At 39.2% G+C, this 21,899-nt stretch overlaps 1 long non-coding RNA gene across 1 annotated transcript; it reads left to right on the forward strand.

Moving 5' to 3' along the window:
* The first annotated feature begins 17,027 nt into the window (after positions 1 to 17,027).
* On the forward strand, positions 17,028 to 19,061 carry LOC128128111 (uncharacterized). The gene is made up of 4 exons (XR_008225748.1): positions 17,028 to 17,463; positions 17,939 to 18,065; positions 18,507 to 18,558; positions 18,648 to 19,061. It is a non-coding gene; the product is annotated as an uncharacterized LOC128128111 (long non-coding RNA).
* The last annotated feature ends 2,838 nt before the right edge of the window (positions 19,062 to 21,899 follow it).

A 21,899-nucleotide genomic window follows, 5' to 3' on the forward strand; every position in this document is an offset into this window, starting at 1 on the left:
CACTCCAAATCAAGTGTACAAGGTCACTGGAGTAACTGAACATCAGACCGCTGAACTCACAGCTATTGTAAACGAAGACAATGCTGATGGCTGCGATGAGTACTTCTGGTCAGCTCCAATAGATAATGCAAACGAAACGGTAGGCTTATTAGAAAGAACCTCATGGATGAGTAAAGGTAGATACATACCAGAACCCTTGAATAAGCCAGATAATTTCGATGAGCCAAGTACTATTGGTACGAAAGACATTCCTCAAGAGAATGGAAGTTCGGCATAAGAAGACATTCCCTCTAGTTCCTCAGTTCAATGTGAAACTCCTACAGTTCAAAGTGAACCAGCCAAGGAGAAACCGAAAATAAAAGCCAATATTCATCATCAACCGAAGCAGATGAGGAATAAGAAACATGAAAGGAACCAGAGATACAGGAAAAATCTCTCTGAAAGGAAACAATTCTGGCAATCCCAAAATGCATATTTCTCACATCAAGACAAGAATCTGAAGTTTGAGAACAATCCTGTCAAAAAGCATGAAAGCCACAACAACCGAAAGCCAAGGTTCGGTTTAGAAGAGAATACCAACCGAAAGCAAAGGCTCGGTTCTGAGAATGACTCCAACCGAAAGCATAGGTTCGGTTCAGAGAACTGCTCCAACCGAAAGCAAAGGTTCATTTCAGAAGTCAAAAGAGATCAAAACTCCAAGGTCAGTCCCTCCAATGATCAAAAGCAAAAGGGTCACCTAGAGTCTCCAGCCAAGAAGTCATCTCAATCTAAGCCCACTCCTTCTCATTCATATAATTCTTCTAATTCTTCCAATTCATCTCCATCTTGCTCTAAAGCTCATTCTGTTCGTTCTCAAAAATCTCATTCATCAGCTGAACAAAAAGGCAAACAGAAGTTTAATGCATCCAAACCAGAGTCTAAACCGAACGCACCTGATCCTAATAAAATCAAAGTCTTTACCATTAAAAAGAAAGATGAAACAACACTTATAAAACGAACATATCTTGTTGACATCTCTCTTACTATTCCTGTTCCTATGAAAAGCTCACGTGGACCCAAGAAACTTTGGGTTCCTAAATCTGCTTAATTTTTGCAGGTTATAAGTGACGAGCAGTTTGACGAAGAATGGTACATCGATAGTGGTTGCTCGCGTCACATGACAGGGAGGAAAGAAGAGCTCAGGGAATACAGATCTCTTTCAAATGGTGGCAACGTCAAGTTTGGAAACAACTCTTTCGGCATCATAAAGGGATACAGAATGATAACTAATGGTGATTTTACTATAAGGAAGGTGGCTTATGTGGAAGAACTCCAACACAACCTCATCAGTGTATCTCAGCTTGTTGGAGGTACAGGTCTCAAAGTCTCATTTGACGATGAAGGTTCTGAAATTATTGAGAAGAAGACGAAGAAAGTAATTCTCAAATCGGAGCGTAAGGGTGAAATGTTTCCTCTAAACCTTAAACCCATCAAAGGAAACCCAGCCATATGCTTGTTATCAAAGGCTCAATCTGACGAAAGCTGGTTGTGGCACCGAAGACTCTCTCATTTCAACTTAAAAGATATCAACAGACTTGTCACTGGAGGTCATGTTCGAGGCCTTCCATTGCTCAAGTTCGACAGAGATCATTTGTGTGCTGCATGCGAAATGGGGAAGCAGAGTCGTCAAAGTCATCCATCTATAATTAACACAAAAGTTGTTGAACCACTCGAATTACTTCATATTGATTTGTGTGGTCCATCATCTATCGAAAGCATCGGTGGTAGCAAGTATATTCTTGTTATTGTTGATGACTTTTCACGATTTACATGGGTGTTCTTTCTAAAACTCAAATCTGAAACGACTCATAAGCTGAAAGTGTTCATCAAGCAGATTGAAGTACAGCTCAAGAAGGTCGTTCGCAACATCAGAAGCGACAATGGTCTGGAATTCAAGAACAGGGAATTTGAAGAATTTCTAGCAGAAAAGGGAATAAGTCACAACTTCTCAGCTCCCTACACACCTCAACAGAACGGAATTGTCGAAAGACGAAACCGATCTTTGTGTGAAGCTGCCAGAACCATGCTAAGTTTCGCTTCCTTACCTCTTTACTTTTGGGCTGATGCAATCTCTGCTGCTTGTTTTACACAGAACATGTCTTATCTCAACAAACGATTCACACTTACACCATACGAGATTCTCAACAACAGAAAGCCCAACGTGAAATTTTTCCATGTGTTCGGCTCACGGTGTTTCATCTTTAACTCTAAAGAACACCGCAACAAGTTCGATGTCAAAGCCGACGAGGGAATCTTTCTGGGTTACTCTCTGACTTCCAAAGCATACAGAGTCCTAAACAAGCGTTCGAGAAAAATCGAAGAGACCTATTACGTGACTTTTGACGATAGCTATGTCAAAAAGCTACAGGCCAAAGAAGACACAGCTGGGGAAATCTTTCCTCAAACTGGCCAAGTTACAATCTCGATCGCTAATCTATACAAGAAGTTTCTGGAGCTATTTGACGAACCAGAGAAAGCTATTCTCTCAGAAGCAGGCGTAGCAGACAACAAGGTAGACCACATGAAGCAAATTGTCGAAGAAGCTGCCAGGAGGATGAACGAAGGAGGATCCAATTCTGATGAACCTCCATCTAACGATGCTTCAGTCGAGGGGGAGCCAAGCTCACATGTTGAGGGGGAGCCAAGCTCTACACCTGCTACCGAAAGTCCAACTCCAACCGAAAGTGCTTCTCCAACCGAAGGTGCATCAACGCCTGAAAGTCCAGCACCACAAGAAACCTCTGAACATCAAGTGTCTCATAGCTCATCAATCGAGGGGGAGCATGGTGATATGTCACTCGACTACGAAAGCCAATCCGAGCCAGAAGAAATGATCAATGCTGAACTAGACCCAACCTTTGATCCAAACTATCCTCCTTTCACCAAATGGACCAGAGATCATCCTATCTCTCAAGTGGTTGGTGATGTCTCCGAAAAGGTTCTGACCCGATCACAACTGAAGGCAAAACAGACATCCTTATTTTCAAAGGTTGAGTTTTGTATGTTTAACTCATTCGTATCAAAAGTTGAACCGAAGACAGTTAATACTGCTCTCGATCACTCCGATTGGGTTCAAGCAATGCAAGACGAACTGAACGAATTTGAAAGGAACAAAGTCTGGCGCCTCATTCCAACTCCTCCAGATGCCTCAGTTGTTGGTTTCAAATGGGTCTTTAGGAATAAAATGGACAAGGAAGGGAATGTTATAAGGAACAAAGCTCGTCTGGTAGTAAAGGGATATTGTCAGGAGGAAGGGATTGATTATGAAGAGACTTTCGCTCCTGTAGCCAGGCTGGAATCTGTAAGAATATTTCTTGCTTATGCTGCCCACAAAAACTTTGAAGTTTTCCAAATGGACGTCAAGTGTGCATTTCTTAATGGAGAACTCGAAGAAACCGTGTATGTGGAGCAACCTCCTGGGTTCGTGAAGGAAAAATATCCAAATCATTGCTACATTCTGGATAAAGCTGTGTATGGCCTCAAACAAGCTCCGAGAGCCTGGTATGAAACGCTAACTAAATTCTTAAAGATGTCTAAATTCAAACAAGGTTCGGTTGACCCAACCTTCTTTCGCAAAAAGGAAGGTAGCCACCTTATGATAGTTCAAATTTATGTCGATGACATCATCTTTGGCTCTACGAATCCCAGCCTAACAGCTGAATTCAGAAAGTTGATGGAGACTAAATTTGAAATGAGCTCAATGGGTCGTATTAACTTTTTCCTTGGTTTAAATATTAGACAGGGACCCGAAGGCATCTTTATCAATCAGGAAGCTTACACGAAGACTCTCCTAGCAAAGTTTGGTATGATGGGAGACTCCAAAGTCAAAGTCCCAATGGCATTTGGCACCAAGCTAACTCCATCTCTAGACAAACCGGCTGTTGATATCACGCTCTATCGTCAAATGATAGGCTCACTAATGTATCTTACTGCTAGCAGGCCTGACATCATGTTTTCTGTGTGTTATTGTGCTCGATTTCAGGCAAACCCACACGAACCTCACATGCTTGCAGTGAAGAACATTTTACGCTATCTCAAGCGAACCACCTCCTTAGGTCTATGGTATCCTTCCAACTCAGGCTTCTTCGTTCAAGTCTATTCAGATGCTGACCTTGGAGGATGTGGACTCGACAGAAGAAGCACCATTGGCGGCTGTCAATTCCTTGACGGGAAGTTGGTTAGCTGGCAATCCAAGAAACAAACGTGCGTGTCGTTTTCTACTGCCGAAGCGGAATACATAGCCGCTGCGTCCTGCACCTCTCAAGTGATTTGGATCCAGAGTCAACTTCGAGACTATGGACTCAATATGAAGAAGATCCCATTATATTGTGACTCTGAAAGTGCAATTAGGATCTGTCATAACCCAGTGCAACACTCTAAAACCAACCACATAGCACTGAGGTATCACTTCATCAAAGATCACGTGGAAGATGGAAACGTCGAAGTACACTTTGTTCGAACCACTGATCAACTGGCTGACGTCTTTACCAAAGCTCTTCCTGAAGCATCATTCAATAGAATTTTGCAAGGGCTAGGTATGATGGAATCAGAGTCAGTACCTCAAACTACCTCTCAACCTCAAACGTAAGAAGCGAAATTGACTGAACGTTCAGGTTCGGTTAAATAATCTGACTCGCTCATCACCACAAAGGTAGTTTTCTTGGTTGTATATTTCTTGTACAAAGTTGTTTATCTTCTTGTCAAAAGTATTTTCTGATTGCATGTCTCAATTCATTGGTTTTCTAAAATTTTCCAAAACCGAAACCTACCGAAGGTTCGGGTTCGGTTTCTCAAAATTTTTCAAAACCGAAACCTACCGAAGGTTCGGATTCGGTTTCTCAAAATTTTCCAAAACCGAAACCTACCGAAGGTTTGGATTCGGTTTCTCAAAATTTTCCAAAACCGAAACCTACCATAGGTTCGGGTTCGGTTTTTCAAAATTTTCATGAACCGAAACCAACCGAACGCTCGGGTTCGGTTTTTCAAAATTTTCATGAACCGAAACCAACCGAACGCTCGGGTTCGGTTTTTCAAAATTTTCTTGAACCGAAACCAACCGAACGCTCGGGTTCGGTTTTTCAAAATTTTCTTGAACCGAAACCAACCGAACGCTCGGGTTCGGTTTTTCAAAATTTTCTTGAACCGAAACCAACCGAATGCTCGGGTTCAGTTTTTCAAATTTTTCCCAACCAAAGCCAACCGAACGTTCGGGTTCGGTTTTTCAAATTTTTTCCAAAGTTTTTTTACTTACTCTTTCTAAATTTTTTTCTTCTTGCTTATTTTTTTTATTATAATTTTTTATTTTCTTTTATTTTTTTTATTTCTTTAATATATCTCAAAAACTCCAAAAATATTTTTCTCTTTTAATTTTGTTTGTGTGTTCGTTCGTTTATGGGAGAATAATTGTTGGATTACTTAAGTGTCCCTAGAAGCATGCTGCTGTATGTGCCCCAAGCCTCATAAGATTTGGAATAAAAGCCTTCATGACCTGGTATAAACAAACCTTGTCTTCCCAATAAGGCTGCCACATTTATTCTAATCGTGAGCTACCTCACTCTCTTCTCACATGAGTTAAGAGTTTTCTGCTTGGTCCTTATTTTCGCAGCAGAGGTACTTTATTTTCTTACACCATCTCCATTACATTCGTTTCATCAACGTAATCCTTGAGACTCTCAGAAATTACCACTGAGGTTTATGGTTACACAACAGCTGTGTTTATGATCTTAGTTTCGTGCCACTACGAGCTGAGTGAAACCCTAAATTCAACACCAAATCTGAATTGACGGTGAACAATTAATTTGCTCAAGTTTTCACCAAAGAATTGACGGATGTACCTTCATGAAATCTCAAATTCTATTTTGTATGATTCCTATGAAATTGTTAAACACCATAACATTTCTTCCCTTGGGATCCAGTTTTTATTTTTTTGAGATTTTATATTTTCCAAGCCAATTTAATATTAATTACTACCTACTTGTTCAGCAGACTACACCGGTCTCACAAGTACTTTATTCACTTTCTTTCTTATTTCAAGATTAGAATTGTTGAATCAAAGCGAAAGCCACCCTTAAGTAGCCTAATTAAAAGAAGCCTTTCAACATTTATTAATAAGTGTATGATCGTAATTCAACGGGAATCCACATTAACACTTTAAGGTCTCTCTTGACCTTGAAGGAAGAGATTCGTGCCCGGGATCATTTGCTTCGTGTCATTATTGACATCACAGTCATTCCTAAAAAGAGTTGCTTTATTTCTTTTCTTTTTACACTCTTCGCACGAAAATCTTTGATTTTCCAAAATTCCGTTACTAATAATTACAGGCTGTCTTATTACTTTGGTGGTTAATTATCAAGCTGTGGTCAAAAATCATCCACGTGGGCAATTTATTCAAAAGATGCGATTCAAAAGATAAGACGAAGGGTTGCTGACTCAGGCGGGAGTTAAAAGGATTGAATTTCAAACGACGGTAAAAAGAGGCGCGTGTGAATTTGAAACGCCCACTCTTTTACTGACATATTGGACGCGTGTGCGAATTTCAAGCGATTCCTCTCTGGCACTTAAAGGCGCGTGAGGATTTGAAACGGTTTGTTCTGAAACGGCGCTTGTTGGGCGGCGTGTTCCTAGGAATCTGACACTCTCTCTCCTACGTGATCATCGAATGCCTTAACTGTCACGCATCTGTCATTCCGGGAAAACCTTTTCGTATTTCCACAGAAGATTTGAACAAATTTTTCTCTCTCCTTACAATCACTATAAAAGGCAGTCTCCACTCTCATTTACCTCTTTACTACATCCGGAATTTCCAAGAAAGCAAACACTCCCAAAAGCTTCACTGTTCATCTTCTTCTTCTACCTTCAACAATGGCAGAATCATCTTCCGTCCATGCTACCTCACACATCCTTCCCATTCGCCCACAACAATGCTTGGTGATCGATCTAAACCCTCTGTCGTACGACTCTTATATGTCGCCGATCATCGAGTGCCTGAAGTACTCCCAAATCGCTCCTGCCCTCTCCAGGATTGAGTCTGTGCCCATGGAGATTCTCTCGCAAGTGTATGCGACTGCCTATTACGACAAAGCAGTTGAGCGCGTCTTCTTCGAGGTTGCTGATCACAAGACCTCCATTTCTCGACAACGATTTGGTACTTTGCTAGGTTTGGCTGCTGACCCATCGAGAATTAATCCGGAGACGATTCCGGTTGGGCATCTTTACAACATGTTCTATAACATGGGGTACACGGAGGCGCTCATCTCCGTCGCAAAATTTAAGAAATCCTGCTTGCCACTGCAGTGGAACGACATGTTCACAGTCCTCTTTAAAGGCTTATCTGAACGGAGCTCAGGATCCGATGGTTCAAGTCGACTGTTCCTGTCGATTATGTATGCAATTTACAACGGAGTCAACCTAGACTTTGGGTTGGTCCTCTGGCAACAGCTCATCCAGAGCCTTTCTTCTTCTTCACGACATTCTGAGGTGTCGTTTGCCCGGTTCTGGATTCTTATCACCAAATGGGCGATGGATAAGTTGGATATTCCCACTGCTGATGGTGCATCGATGTCTTCGGTTGGTACTTTTCATACCACGAAGATCATCGTTTCTGATGCATCAAAATTCTCTTTCATTGGCTCTATTCCGGAGACAATGTATGGCGATGTCCCATCTGACAGCAGGATCATCCGAACGATTAAAGAGTTCAAGGCGTCTGGTCCTAGGGAACTTACACCAGAAATGCTAAAGTCCATCCATGATGCTGACAAACCGGTTAACAGGGGCAAAAAGGCGGAAAAAGGGAAGCAAGTGACCAAAGCTCCTAAAGGTCCTTCTCCCAGGAAGAGGAAACAAACAAAAGCTGCACAGTCCCCACAGCCGAAGAGGAGGAAGACTCAACCGAAGCGCAAGCTTGTCATCCCTTCCTCTTCGAGTGACTCAGAAGGCGAGAGTTCGGATTCGGACGGCTCTCAACGAGGCGAAACCCCTCTAAGAGGCAACACCCCACCCCGATCTCCTACCCCAGACATGGAAATCCATAACTCACCCATTCCTTCACCCACTCAAACAATCCCTACTTCCATTCCCACCATAAACCCCACTACCACTATTCCTCCAACCTCTTTCCCTATACCACCACCCATTTTCACAACTGCAACCGAAACACCACCTGTAACCGACACCCCACTCGTAACCGAACCACCACAAACCGAAACCCAGCATACAACCGAACCTACCCACACTCAACCACCACCCGAAACTAACCCTACCAACACTCAACCTGAACCTACAAAAACCACCACACCCCCAGCTTCATCACCCCCACCATCTCCAGATCATGCCTCTGATGGAGATAACCCGTTTCTTGGCGGTGAAAACATGACCTTCGATTCAGTATACTTTAGTCCGTTTCAGGTTCAAAGTGACGAAGAGGATGATGCTCCAGTGACAAATAAGCATCTTAAGGAGCTAAACGAGAAGGTTGACTTACTTCTTGCTTCTTCTTCCAACAACCAGTCATATCTCTCTGAAGCCGCTCTTCAGAAGATTGTTGATGCCTTCTCCATGGCTAAGCATGATTCGGTAGCTTCAGCCACAACCGCCATAGACGCCTCTACAAAAGCCTGTGAGGCTGCGACCGCAAAAGTCGATAAACTATTCTCAGATGCCTCTACCCTGTTGAAGTCCTTACAGGAGAGCGCTGATGCCACCAAGACAACGTTGGAACCAATCGTTCAACAATTGGCCACGTTCGTCTCAACGGAGTTGACATCGTTCGCTACCCTTCGCCAATCCATAAGCGACGACAACTCGGCCCTTCGTGCCTCCATTGATGAGCGCCTCGCTAAGCTTCAAGAGGATCTCGCAGCTGAAAACTCATTGATGGACGTTCTGGCAAGCAAAACCACCGCCCTCAAGGTCAAGAGCACTCAGCTTTCAAACTCACAACAACAGCTTGAAGCTCTTCGATCCGAAAGGGAGGTCATAAAAACAAGTGTTTCGGATGTACACGCTGCCCTATCTAACATCCTAGAAGCACACGATCCGATTCTCAATCACTCGGTGAGGCGAACCCTTGCTGAAAAACTTGCTCCTGCCATGGACCTTCTCAGCAAAATCGAAGGCTTACCTAGTTTCGTGTCCATTCCGAAACAAGGGGGAGAAGTGAAGTCCGGATCGAAACCACCTCCTTCCTCCAAAGCTACTCACACAATTGAACCACCTCCGACTGGTCAAACTTCGGGTTCGGGTGTGAAGGATAAAGGGAAGAACATAGCTGAGGAAGAAGATGAAGATAAAGAAACCATTGCGGACATGTTGAAACGCAAAAACAGTCGCAATGCTGATGATGATATCAATCGTGTGGCGCGAGAGGCTGAAGAAGCCGAACGCAAGAAGAAAGAAGCCCACGATCTCCTTGAGAGCAGGAAGACTCTCTTCCCTGCCTGGACTCAAGAGCGAATGATTAAGGAGGCCATAGATACTCCTAGCATCCTATGGCTCGAGCCGGTGATCTCCTTCGACTGCTATAATTCTGTCGATTCGCAGTTCGACATGCCGTTGACTCGAAAGGCGTTTATCTTCCACGCCTTCTCCAATATTTTTGAAGTCCCTCATCCGAACCCTGGGGTTGATAGGGAGCTGATCGATTTCTATCTGAAGGCTGCTCGTCCTCAGTATCTAACATGGAGCGCCCAGAAGATAGTGAATGTTCGGGTATTGAAGCCTTATACCGAAGGAAGATTCATCAATGTTCGGTTCAAGGTGATTCGAGGGTCTGCAAGAACTGAACATCTTATATCCCTGGCAGATCTATCGAACCTAAATCCTCATGATTGGATCGTCTTGCATAACATCCTCTTGACGAATGAAGCTGAATATGGTCCGATTATAGACCATCTCAAAAGGATGTTAGTCTGTTACATCATGGAGGTAGCCCTAATGGATAAGGAGGTAGCCACTGTCTTCAAGAAGAAACCGAAGATAGCTCCTGTAGGATCAGCCAGTGATCTCAATCAAATGAAAATGGGCAAGATCGACCCGAGACGCAATTCGGTCATGTTCACTAGAGCAGAAGGACAAAAATGTCTCTTTGCTTTAGCTGACAAACATCTTTACACCACTGCTTGTCTAGAGCACGTGTTGTCGATCATCCAAAGGTGTAAAGAGAATGCAGCGGATGATGTTAAATACTTCAACGATATGATCCAATGGTACATCAGGTTTAGACAGACGATACTGGCTCTTATCTCGCGTCTGTTTAATACTGTGAAGAAGAAAGTACCTGCCATCGCTGCTGGCCCAAGCAACAAGTGAAGATCTCGCTCCAATTGACGCAAAGGGGGAGATTGTTGGGTTGAAGATTCGTTTAAGGATTGCGTCATTGGGCTCGGCTGTTAGACCATTTATTTTGTACTCCGGTTTGGGCCTGTCCAACCGAGAGCCTGTTAGGTTAATTATATAAGTATATGCTTGCATGCATATTAGGTTAACGATCTAGATAACGCTTTAGAGAATAACGATAGCTTTGCAGATTTCTTTATCGTTCTTGTAAACCTTTTAACCCTCTACAGTTGATGTTCTTGATCGAGCTCTTCTGAGGGTTTATTTTTAATCATTCGACTCGTTTGATTCATTCTTGACTTGTTCTTTATTTTCGTGTTCTTGCTATTTAATCTTTATCTACCTGTTTAAGATCTAATCGATCTTCAAGATTAAGTTTTTAATCTCATCAATAATCGTATTGTTTTTGAATTGTTTGTTCTTCATCAATATACCTGTGAAAGATCTAAACGATCTAAGATTCATTCTCATCAGGCAGGGAGGGTCATATCGCTAGGGACTGTAGATAGTAGAGTTGTCGGAGTCTGACTTTGTTATCATTGTGAGCAGGTGAGCCACATGAAGGCCCAGTGTCCCCTACTAGCTGCCAGGCCAGTGCAGGCCCCAACACCAGCTATCTTGAGGATTACTGGCCGGGGTCAGGGCAGAGCAAAGCCTCCGAAGACTCAGGGTCGTGCCTTTCAACTTATAGTCGAGGACGTCAGGACAGTACCAGACGTGGTGACCGGTATGTATTTTCCTTATCTTCTATTTATGAATGTATTATGGGTTTCGATTTCTTTATGCGTGAGTTGTTAGGGCATAGGAAATGCTAGGGATAATTCTTTGTCAGGGGATCGTAGATGGTTAGGATCCGGATGTGTATTCAGGATAAGAGACAGGATAGAGAATCGCCAGTTTGGGCCGAGCAGTTGAATTTCCAAAAATTCGAAGGCCATCAGTGGGAATTCGAATACTTTTAAAGTTCGTCACTTCGTATTGGAATGGTTAAGTCGCGTATCAGCTTCGCCACCAATAGAAAGTGGTTAGTACTCTAAGTGGGGGAGAATTGGGAATTCTCAGATGGAACAGTGGCTTTGGGAGAAGTGGTATATCGAAGTTCGGATAATGGTTTTTCAGAATGATTGGACTGAGGCAAACCAGGCATGTGGATAACTTTGTGTGGGCCTTGATAGTTATGTGATCAGGTTCTAAGTGTGTGTGTGTGTGTATATATATATATATATATATATATATATATATATATATATATATATGTTATGGGGTAGCAGTTTGTTCTACAAATGGATAGTGTAGAGTGAGGTTTCAGCACCGTGACACTTGCTGATGTGGTGAAGGTCGTTGAGTAGACTTCCTTGGATAATGAAAGGGTAGGGGAAGGTACGTATCTCCAGGAAGGAGTGATGGACAACAGAAGTGAAGGCAGTGGTGTTGATAGATGATCGAAAGTATTTCAGTCATGGGAAGTGGGCATTGAGATGGTGCCAATTATGTCCCTTGTAAGAGTGTATCCGGTTTGGGTGTCTGTTGAAATTGTGGAATTATTCTCGGTTGTGTCAAATCAGATGAGCTGGAAGGAGATGCACGAATAGATCCTTGGATTTCAAGTATGGGTATAGATATGGGTCAGGTAAATAGTGGTATTCCAATCTACGGTATGCCATCATGAGGATGACCGGGCCCTATGATTGATCGGACCTGATGTGTTTGGAATTCCAACCCGAGGGTTGATTGGGCCAAACATGTGTAGGGATACGAGGGTATTCCATCCTATGGATGACTGGACCCATCGTAGGCGTACCTGGTATTCCAGCCAGAGGCTGATTGGGCCAGGTATGAGTGTTTATGCGATATAGATGGTTGTTCATGGGAGTTCCTCGGAAGCTGAAGGATGCGTTATCCTGTCAGCGCGGAAAGGGACTACATTCCGGGAGGGATCAGGATGAGTTTTCAACGTTTCAAGTTACCCGGGTTGTCGCCAGTTTTGGCAAGGGAAAGATAGTTTAGTGCTATGGCAGAGCCCATTGGATTAAAGTAGTATTCAACTCTCGCAAGTCACAAAAGTATGTGTGTGTCGGAAACGTGACAGTATCTTCTAGTGATACTTATATTGAAGTGTGCTGATATTAAGGAAAAGAGGTCTGTGGCGATCATGCACTGGAAGGTGTAATCTTTGAAAGGATGCAGTAGTAGTGTCTGAAGAGACTTGGGAAGTTAGGGAAAATCGAAGGCGGCAATGTAAGGGTGTTATCCGAAATCCTATGCTGCAGCAGGCTTCGAGGGCGAAGCCTAATTTAAGTGGGGGGGGGGGGGGAGTTGTAACATCCCAAAGTTCAAGAGTATAAGTTCATGGGTCTTTGTGTAATTAAGGGAGTCGACTCGGTGAGTAGGTGTCTTGACTCGTTGAGTCGGAGCGGGTGTTGATCACGTGTTAAGTGACCCAACTCGCCGAGTTGGGGGCTGGACTCGACGAGTTGGTGCTGGAAAGAGAAAACCCTAATTTCTAGGGCTTGCACCCTATTTAAAGGACCTTAAGTCCTTTCCCCAGCCTCCTTATCACCCCTTAACGTCCATAAGCTGTTCTACTCGATTCCAAACCTGTTTTTGAGTGTGTAAAGGAAGAAAGGAGTGTTTTGAAGAAATTGTAAGAAGAAGGCTTGGAGTTCTAGAAGATTTGATCAAAGAGGAGCTGGGGGATTCGACTTCTCTACTCATTGACATCAGTTTGAAGGTAACAAGTTGTTACCTTGACCTTGTTGCATCTAGATCTAGTCTTGGATGTTGATTTGGGGCCATTTTAGCATGATTAGGGTGCATTTCGGGTTTTGGATCTAGATCTGAGGTTGCAACTTTAGATCTAAACTTGTCTTGGTCCATGTAGTTGGAAAGTATCAGCCCTTGGCATGTTTATGATCATTTCAAGTCTTAAACCTTTCCTCTACCTTGATTTGGGCCAATAACACCTTGCATGCACGTAAAGTTGGAAACTTTAGGTGTGAATCTAGCCCTAGGAGTCCAGATATACAAGTTGGAAGCAATGAGATGGATTGTAATCGACAGATTGGGGATGGCACAAGTAGACTCGACGAGTCGGGTTGCAAAACCCTAACCTCTTCTGGTTATGACTCAGATCAGTGAGTTGAGTGCTGACTCAGTGAGTTGGACAGGACTAGGACTCGGAGATTGAAGGACTCGATCAGTCATGGGGTGACTCGACGTGTCGAGTTGCGAATTGTGGGGTTTTTCAGTTTATAAACTCAGCGAGTCAATAGGTTGACTCGGCGAGTAGGGTCAATCAGGAAGGTTGGATTTGACCAGGACTTTGACTTTGACCGATTTGACTTCCAATGGTATTTGGTAATTTGGGCAGTTATAAATTTGGTTTAATCAAAGTGTTAGGTCATGGAGTTCGTGGCTGTGATCGAAGGATTTGATCTTATCTCTTCAGCTCGGCATTTTGCAAGGTGAGTTATCCTCACTATACTCAAGGGTCTAAGGCACCAAGGTCGGCCCTTTGATTGTTATGTGGATTGATATTATTGTGATATGTTAGTTCGGTATCCGGGTAGATAGCATGGTTATATGTCAGTATGATCTGTTAGATCGGTTTCCTAGTAGATTGGATGTGGTTATGCTTAGTGATTGTTAGTTGGCCTGACTATCTGTATGCTAGTAGGAAGTCACCTGTTATATGTGCACGTGATTGTTTGGTGGTTGTAGGGTATTCCATCCTGAGGATGATAGGACCCTAGTATGTTATCTATATAGACTGTTATATGATTATTAGGTATAAGTGCACATGTTTGACTGGTTATGTGGGGTATTCCATCCCGAGGATGATAGGACCCTAGTATGTTGCCTTTATAGATTGTTATATGATTAAATGATATAGATATACATGTTTGATTAGTTATTTGGGAATTACAACCCGATGGTTGTGGGCTGAGAGTATTCCATCCCGAGGATGATTGGACTCCTAGTATGTGGGGTATTCCAACCCGATGGTTGATTGGACCCATAGTATGTTGGCATTCCAACCCGATGGTTGAGGGGCCTGGGGTATTCCATCCGGATGGATGATTGGACCCATAGTATCTATTATGTATGTATGGTGTGCGGGTATTCCAACCCAATAGTTGATTGGAGCATTCCAACCCGATGGTTGAGGGGCCTGGGGTATTCCATCATAACGGATGATTGGGCCCATAGTATGTTGTTTGTTACTATATGTGTATTGTTGTGTGTATGGGTATTTTGGGGGTAACTCACTAAGCTTTCGAGCTTACAATTTCAATTTATTGTTTCAGGTGCAGCAGATGATTATGGGAAGACGAAGGCATGACCATACACTTCCTCAAGTTATGATAATGATTTCTGGGAAACTCTGATATGAAACCATTTTGGAAACCTTTTTGTAATAACTATTGGTACTTGGGTTGATTTTAAAAGTTTAAATTTGGCCTGATTTTTATGGGTGTTACATATACTCACACTTTGGAAGACTTTAGGGTGTTCACGGCCCAAGAACAAGTGTGTGTTCTTGGTGAAAAGATGAAGATTTGAAGATCTTGAAGGAAAAGTGATGAAATCAAGGATGTGATTCATAGGATTCATATGAACAAGAAGATTAACTAGCAAAAATGGAGGAATTACTTACGTTTTTTAAGAGAAATGATGGATTCCCTTGATGATCCTTGAGAGAGAATGAGTTTTCTTGACTTGAAGATGTGAGAAATGAAGAACAATTGAAAGAAATCCATACTTATCATGGGAGTTCACGGCTAGGAGGGTATTTACGGCCGTAAACCCCATATGGTTGGCTTTCTGGTTCGGATGCAACCTTCTGATCTCGAGCTAATACTTCATAAAACTCAATCCTTAAGTGTACTAGGCTTAGAACTCATTAGAATGACACCTAACAAGGCTAAAAGACAATAGAATTAAGTCTGGCTTTTGGTTGATTGAATTGACTTTACAAGATAAAAAATTTCAAGTTGTCACATTTAAAGGAACTAGATCATCAGATAAATAATTTCTCGATGTAAATGCTTCATCTTCCAGTAACTTTTAGATTACATAAGTGTTAATGAACTTTTTGAGGCGGTGATGTGTGTCAATTAATATAAAAATTTATCCTAACATTTTTTACTACTAAAAGAAAATACTTATGAAGATGGAACTTCATCATTGTTGTTCAACATGCATATTATAAACGACTAGCATCTATTTCATAATTGCATTGATGTTTGATAAAGACTAGAGAACAACCAACTCTAATCTTATTTATCGAGTAGTTAGTTTAATTCCTACTAATTAAGTTTCTACTGATACAAAAGTATAAGTCATTTTCAGTAGTGTCTTGTTAAAACAATGTTACAAATATATTTAGTGACTCATTAGTTTTATGATTTAAAAAAACATGCCTAAAATATTAGTTTACAAAAAAGTATTTCTTGAAACTTTATATATGAAAATTACCATTGTGGGACGATTACAAACAAAATGAAACATTTTCTTTCACTATAAAGCTTTATGTAGTCTTAATAAAATGAATACAACTTAGGTTAAAAGGACTGGGTTGAAAAATGTTCATTATTTAGCTTAAATTAATATATAATTATTTGTCAAAGGTTATATTAATAATTAAATCTGTTAAAACTGTTCTAACTGTTAAAACAGTTATTTTTAGGTTTTTAGCAATTAATCGAGGGAAGACGTTTATTAACTACCATTTGGCAGCCTAAATATACATCACCATAAATAAATTTGAGGGTTAGAGAAAATACATATTCGTCTTCATATTTGGAATCAAGATGAGAGCATATGAATTTCGTCATAATAAATATTTATTCTTGATTGATTGTTGTATATATTATCAACAGGAGAAATTAAATATTCTTCTATTTTTTTCTTCATATTCATTCTCCTATTATTTTTAGATGATGACAATTGAGTCATTGACAAATATAATAAATATTTATTAATTTTATTAAATATGACAAGTGTCATAATCTTAAATATGTAGGAAGATAATATGAATAAATAATAGAAGGATATTTCATTTCTCTATGGATAAATCAATTCCAAGGAAACTTTTGTCTTTAAACACTGCAATTGCAAATGCCAATCTCCACAATTTGTGGTTGTAATACGTTGTAATCAACATTTAAATATGTTTTTCTTGTGAATTAATTATTATGTATTACATTTATTTCAATTTCGTTTGTCCATTTATATTACTTTGTTGATTTACCTCCAAAGACAAAATATATCGACAAAAACCACTTTAATGAACAATATAAAAATTATATTTTGTATTATTAATCTTATTTAGATTCTTAATATGTCGTATTTTTTAACCAAATAAACACTTGTTTATATATGTTTTTTTTTTGTTTTAAAGGTTTTGTTCAACTCCTATTTTTTTGTTTTAAAGTTTGTGTTCAACCACCATAACTTTGATGCTTGCTTTTAGGTCCCCACCAAAATAATAATAATAATAATAATAATAATAAATAAATAAATAAAATATGGATCCACAAATATACGTGGTGAAAACATGGTCGCATGAAAACATGCTTAAACCTGATTTAATAATAATAATAAAAAATAAAGTTTGGATCCACTTGTACACGTGGTGAAAACATGGTCGCATAAAAACATGCTCAAACCTAATTTAATCATCCTTCAAGGGTTACAAACACCGTATATATCGTAATTGTATTATAATGTGTCAAGAACGGTGTTCGAAACGAACCGTTAAGTGAAATCATAAGAAATCGGAGAAGGTATCACAGAGCGTTTCACCAAGATTTTGGTTTTCAAACGGAAGATCAGAGCAAATATGATTGCTAATCTATTCCAAAATTAACGCTCAACATTGCAAACTGAAACCAATAAATCAGAACTTCAACAAACGAATTTGTGTATATTGATTTTGTTTCCGCTGATTCAAACTCTTCAATCAACTTCTTCTTCTGGTTCTCTGTTTTCATTTGTAGCTCTTGAGCTTCGTTCAATCGCAAACATTAATGAGGTTTGTACATTGCTTGGTCTAGTTTCACATCCTCAAGCTCTTCTGTCATCGAGGTATTCCTCTATTCCACCCTCGTATATGTCAATTTAGTTTGGTTATAATTATTGTGTATGCTTTTTAGAATAAGTTGTAGGCTTGAAGTTCACAACTTTAGCACGTATAAGTGATTCTGAATTAGAATGCATATAAGGATCATCTGAATCGTAATAGTGCTTGGAAGATGAAATTCAAGGGTTTGAATTGGAATTAGATCAAAATTAGTTCAACTAACCTTGAATTATGCGTTCCCATGGAGTTTCCAAATTCGCGTGGGAATTCTTATACTCAAAACACTAAAATTTCTATAACTTCATATTGTTTTTCTTTGCCTAAATGCAAACTTGATAAATCTTATCCCCTACAAAAACATCGTGATTTGTATTTTGGTTGTTGCATATTGTTCCCAAGGTTCTCTCTTTGTATAATTATGAAGTTAAAATACCAGTTTGCCAAAGGTTATCCTTAATGGTAGTGATTTTGGTCCATTAGGTTCCAAACCATACGCTTAGAGCTAAAGGTTACAACAATGGTTTTGAGGAAATATCGTCTTCATAACAAAATCAATAGGAAGATTGGTGTTTTGGCTGGATACATTTCAATAAAAAGACATAAAGAGGTAAACTTGTATTTTCTTTTTTATTTGCAGAAGATTAAAACTAATGCTTGTAGTTTTATTATTTTCTATTGGTTTATTCAGGTTTCAGCAATATCAGTTTTTTTAAGTAAATACCTTAAAGTTTATGATGGATTCAATAATGCCGCTTTCTTCCTTTCTCTTTGTACTTTATACAAAAATACAGTTTAATTGATTTTTATGTTAGTCTTTTGGTATTATATTGTATTGATGAAAACTTTTTATTGAGTAGAATCCGGAAGGATGCCAAGAAGAGATCCTCTGGTAATGAAAATTATAATCCAAGAACTCTATACTTGCCTCCTGACTTTTTTGGAGAGTTTATTAGGTGGCCATGTAATTGGTCCTTTTTTATCACAAGTTATTAAATTGTATTAAAATCTGCAAGTAATTGAAACAATATACTTTTTGTTGAATATAAAGACAATGGTGGAAGTTCAAGTCGCAACATATGGATAAGGTTCTATTTTTTAAGGTAAATTATCTATCTAATATTGACATAAGATCTGCAATTTTTCTACGGAATGCGCTTTTCTTAATTGCTAACTCCATGTTACTAATCAGATGGGAAAATTTTACTAGCCCTTCAAAATGGAGGCACATGTTGGAGCAAAAGAATGTGAATAGTCTTGGGATGGTTTTGGTGCTTTTGACAGATAAGGGTATTTTGGCCGTAAAGTAAAAAATCATGAAAAAAGAATTCAATATTCATGATATTTCTCAAATTTTGGATTTATCTAAATAAAGTGATATTAAAACTGGAATTTTTGATATTCAAAGGCCAAAAGATAGAAGAATTTGGTTTGAAATTATAAGGGTAATAGCATTATACTTTGCTATTATGATTTTTAGAAGTGGAAATTTTATTTTAAAGTGGCATAATTTGGTATGTATTCAAACTAGAATGCTTTAAGAAGTTGTTTTTTTTATTTGAAGTTCAAGTTTGCTTTGATGTGCTTCAAGAACTTTTAGGACGAAAGGGACATTTGGCTCACCTAGTACCACATTCAAAAATCAAAATTGATTATAATGATTTTATATAATTTGGGTACAAAATTGATTATAATGATTTTATATAATTTGGGTATTTTTTGTATGTTTGAACCTAAATGTAAACCAAAATAAAATAATATGCAATACAAGCAATTATTTCAAATGAATGTAAACCAAAATAAAATAATATCCAAAACAAGCAATTATTTCAAATGAAGATCTAAATTTTGTTATCCGATTAATTTTTTGATAAATAATTTTTTATCACTTTACAATAAAAATTCCGTCCAATATGAGGATTCCAAAACAAAAAATATTTCGCTGGTGGAATTCCAACATCAGTCAATGAAAGTTAGCATTTTATCTTCACACCATTTTAATATTTAACAGTCCACATAAATTATTTTATTTATGTGTTTATTTTTTTGTTTAAGAATAAATATGATTGAAAAATAAAATTTATTTTACCCGTGGTTCCCACGGGTTTTACACCTAATAATAAATAAAGTATGGATTCACAAGTATACGTGGTGAAAACATGATCGCATAAAAACATATTCAAACCTGATTTAATGATCCTTCAAGGGTTATAAACAAAACACCGTATAATATATGGTAATGGTATTGTAATGTGTCAAAATGTTTATCGATGGGAAAAAGTGGCCCAACTTTGAGGCTAATCACTATGTGTTACAATCAATGTCTTTCACATGCCATGTGAGTCTTTTTAATCGCCAACAATGTAGTTTATTGCAACAATTTGATGAGCTAATGACATGCTTTGCTTTTCCAATTTCAACGCCCACATTCACAAGGTCCCATGACTCATTTCAACTTGCACAAATGAGACAAATATGTACTTAGAACAACATACTTTCGCTTTTAGTGGATTTAAATACCCCACAAGGTACAAGTTTTTATGCATATGGTATATACATATGGTTGCATATACTTTCGTTTATAAGTTATAACTAAAACGGTGTTTTGATGCCCACTCTACTATTTCGAATAAACGTTGATTTATGAATATTCATCGGTACGGCACGTACATGGGGTACACGTGTTTGCATGTTCTTTATTAATCAATTTTAAGTTAATAAAAAAGAATCAATTTTGTATCTTTTAGACTCGAGAAACTGTTAATGTAACACTTTGTAGAAATATATTCAAATTCAAAATTACTTATAGTAATATTAATATTAGTAGAATTCTCTAAACCGATGGATTAAGAATTTAAAAAAAAAAAAAAACCTCTTATCCAATAGGGAACCCGAAACTCTCACCCAATTTCACCGACGAATCTCCAAGTTGACTATTATGAGGAATCTCTAAATAAAAAAAGCGAGAATATCAAATATGGATGGAGATGTGCATACCTCTAATTCCAGACCCTAGATCCGGCCTCGGTAGATATTAATATATAAAAATAAAACAAAACATATGTTTATAGAAAAATTTACAATAACTAAACTTTGATCCAAGTAACCCAACTCATTAATAATTACTTTGTTGAAATTGTACTTTTTTCTTTTCTGGTGCAAGTTGGGCATTTGTATCACTCATTTAGTGGGGAGAAATTAAATATCCTCCTACCCTTTGATCCTACCAATCCTCCTACCCATTTAAATGATGACATGTGTCATATTTGTATCCTAAAATATCATAAAATCTCATTAAATGAGCATTAAATGTTACACATGTCACAATTTCATTGGGTAGGAGGATATGTAGGAACAAAAAGTAAGAGGATATTTAATTTCTCTTTAGTAGGAGTTTCGATGTTGCCTTGGGAGCACTTATCACCCTTTAGAGGTTGTCATCGCCGATGGTCGTACGGTTACAACTTTGAGGGTTTATCGCAATTGTGTATTGGAGATTTTTGGAGTGAGATTCCCAGTTGATCTTGTTTCCATTATGATGTGTGATGTTTGTGTGATTGTGAGCATGGATTGGTTGAGCCGGTTTGGGCTCTAATCGACTGTGAGCGGCACTTTGTGGTGGTTTGCACCCCAAGTGGGGGAGATCTGATCATTCGTGGCGAGGGTGTCGAAGTTAGATCTACTTTCTGCTCTGTCGCAAGGGCTAAGAGATATTTACAACATGGTTGTTCAAGATTCCTTGCTTATGTTGTCAACGTTCGGAAAGAGAAGAAGAAATCAATTTCCGAGGTGCCTATACTATGTGAGTTTCTAGATGTTTTTCCTAACTATTTGTCGGGTGTGCCTCTGAAGAGTTAGGTTGAGTTTAAGATTGAAATGATCCATGGTGTGACCCCGATTGTCAAGACATCATATCGACTTGCATAACCTAAGATGCAGGAGTTGCCCTCTCAACTTTAGGAGTTGTTGTACAAGGATTTTATTCGACTAAGTAGTTCACTGTGGGAAGCACCAATTTTATTTTTCAAGAGGAATGATGGTCCAAAAGGATATGCATAAACTACAAGGAGCTCCCGCTTCCCATGATTGATGATTTGTTCGACCCGCTTCAAGGCACATCTCTGTTTTCCAATATTGATTTGAGGTCTGGCTCCTATAAGATTATGTTCAGGGATGAGGATGTTCAGAAGACGACCTTTCAGACTCGTTATGGTCATTATAAGTTCGTAGTGGTGCTATATAGGCTCACGAATGCACTGGTAATGTCCATAGACCTGATAAACCAGGTGTGCATGCTGATGCTTGACTGGTTTGTGATCGTATTCATAGATGATATCATGGTTTATTTAAGAGCAAGGAGCAACATATAGAGTATTTTAGGGAGGTTCTTGAGGTATTGAGGAAGGAGATGTTGTATTTTAAATTCTCTAAGTGTAAGTTTTGG

Source organism: Lactuca sativa, chromosome 8 (assembly GCF_002870075.4).
Source record: "Lactuca sativa cultivar Salinas chromosome 8, Lsat_Salinas_v11, whole genome shotgun sequence".
Classification (NCBI taxonomy): domain Eukaryota; kingdom Viridiplantae; phylum Streptophyta; class Magnoliopsida; order Asterales; family Asteraceae; genus Lactuca; species Lactuca sativa.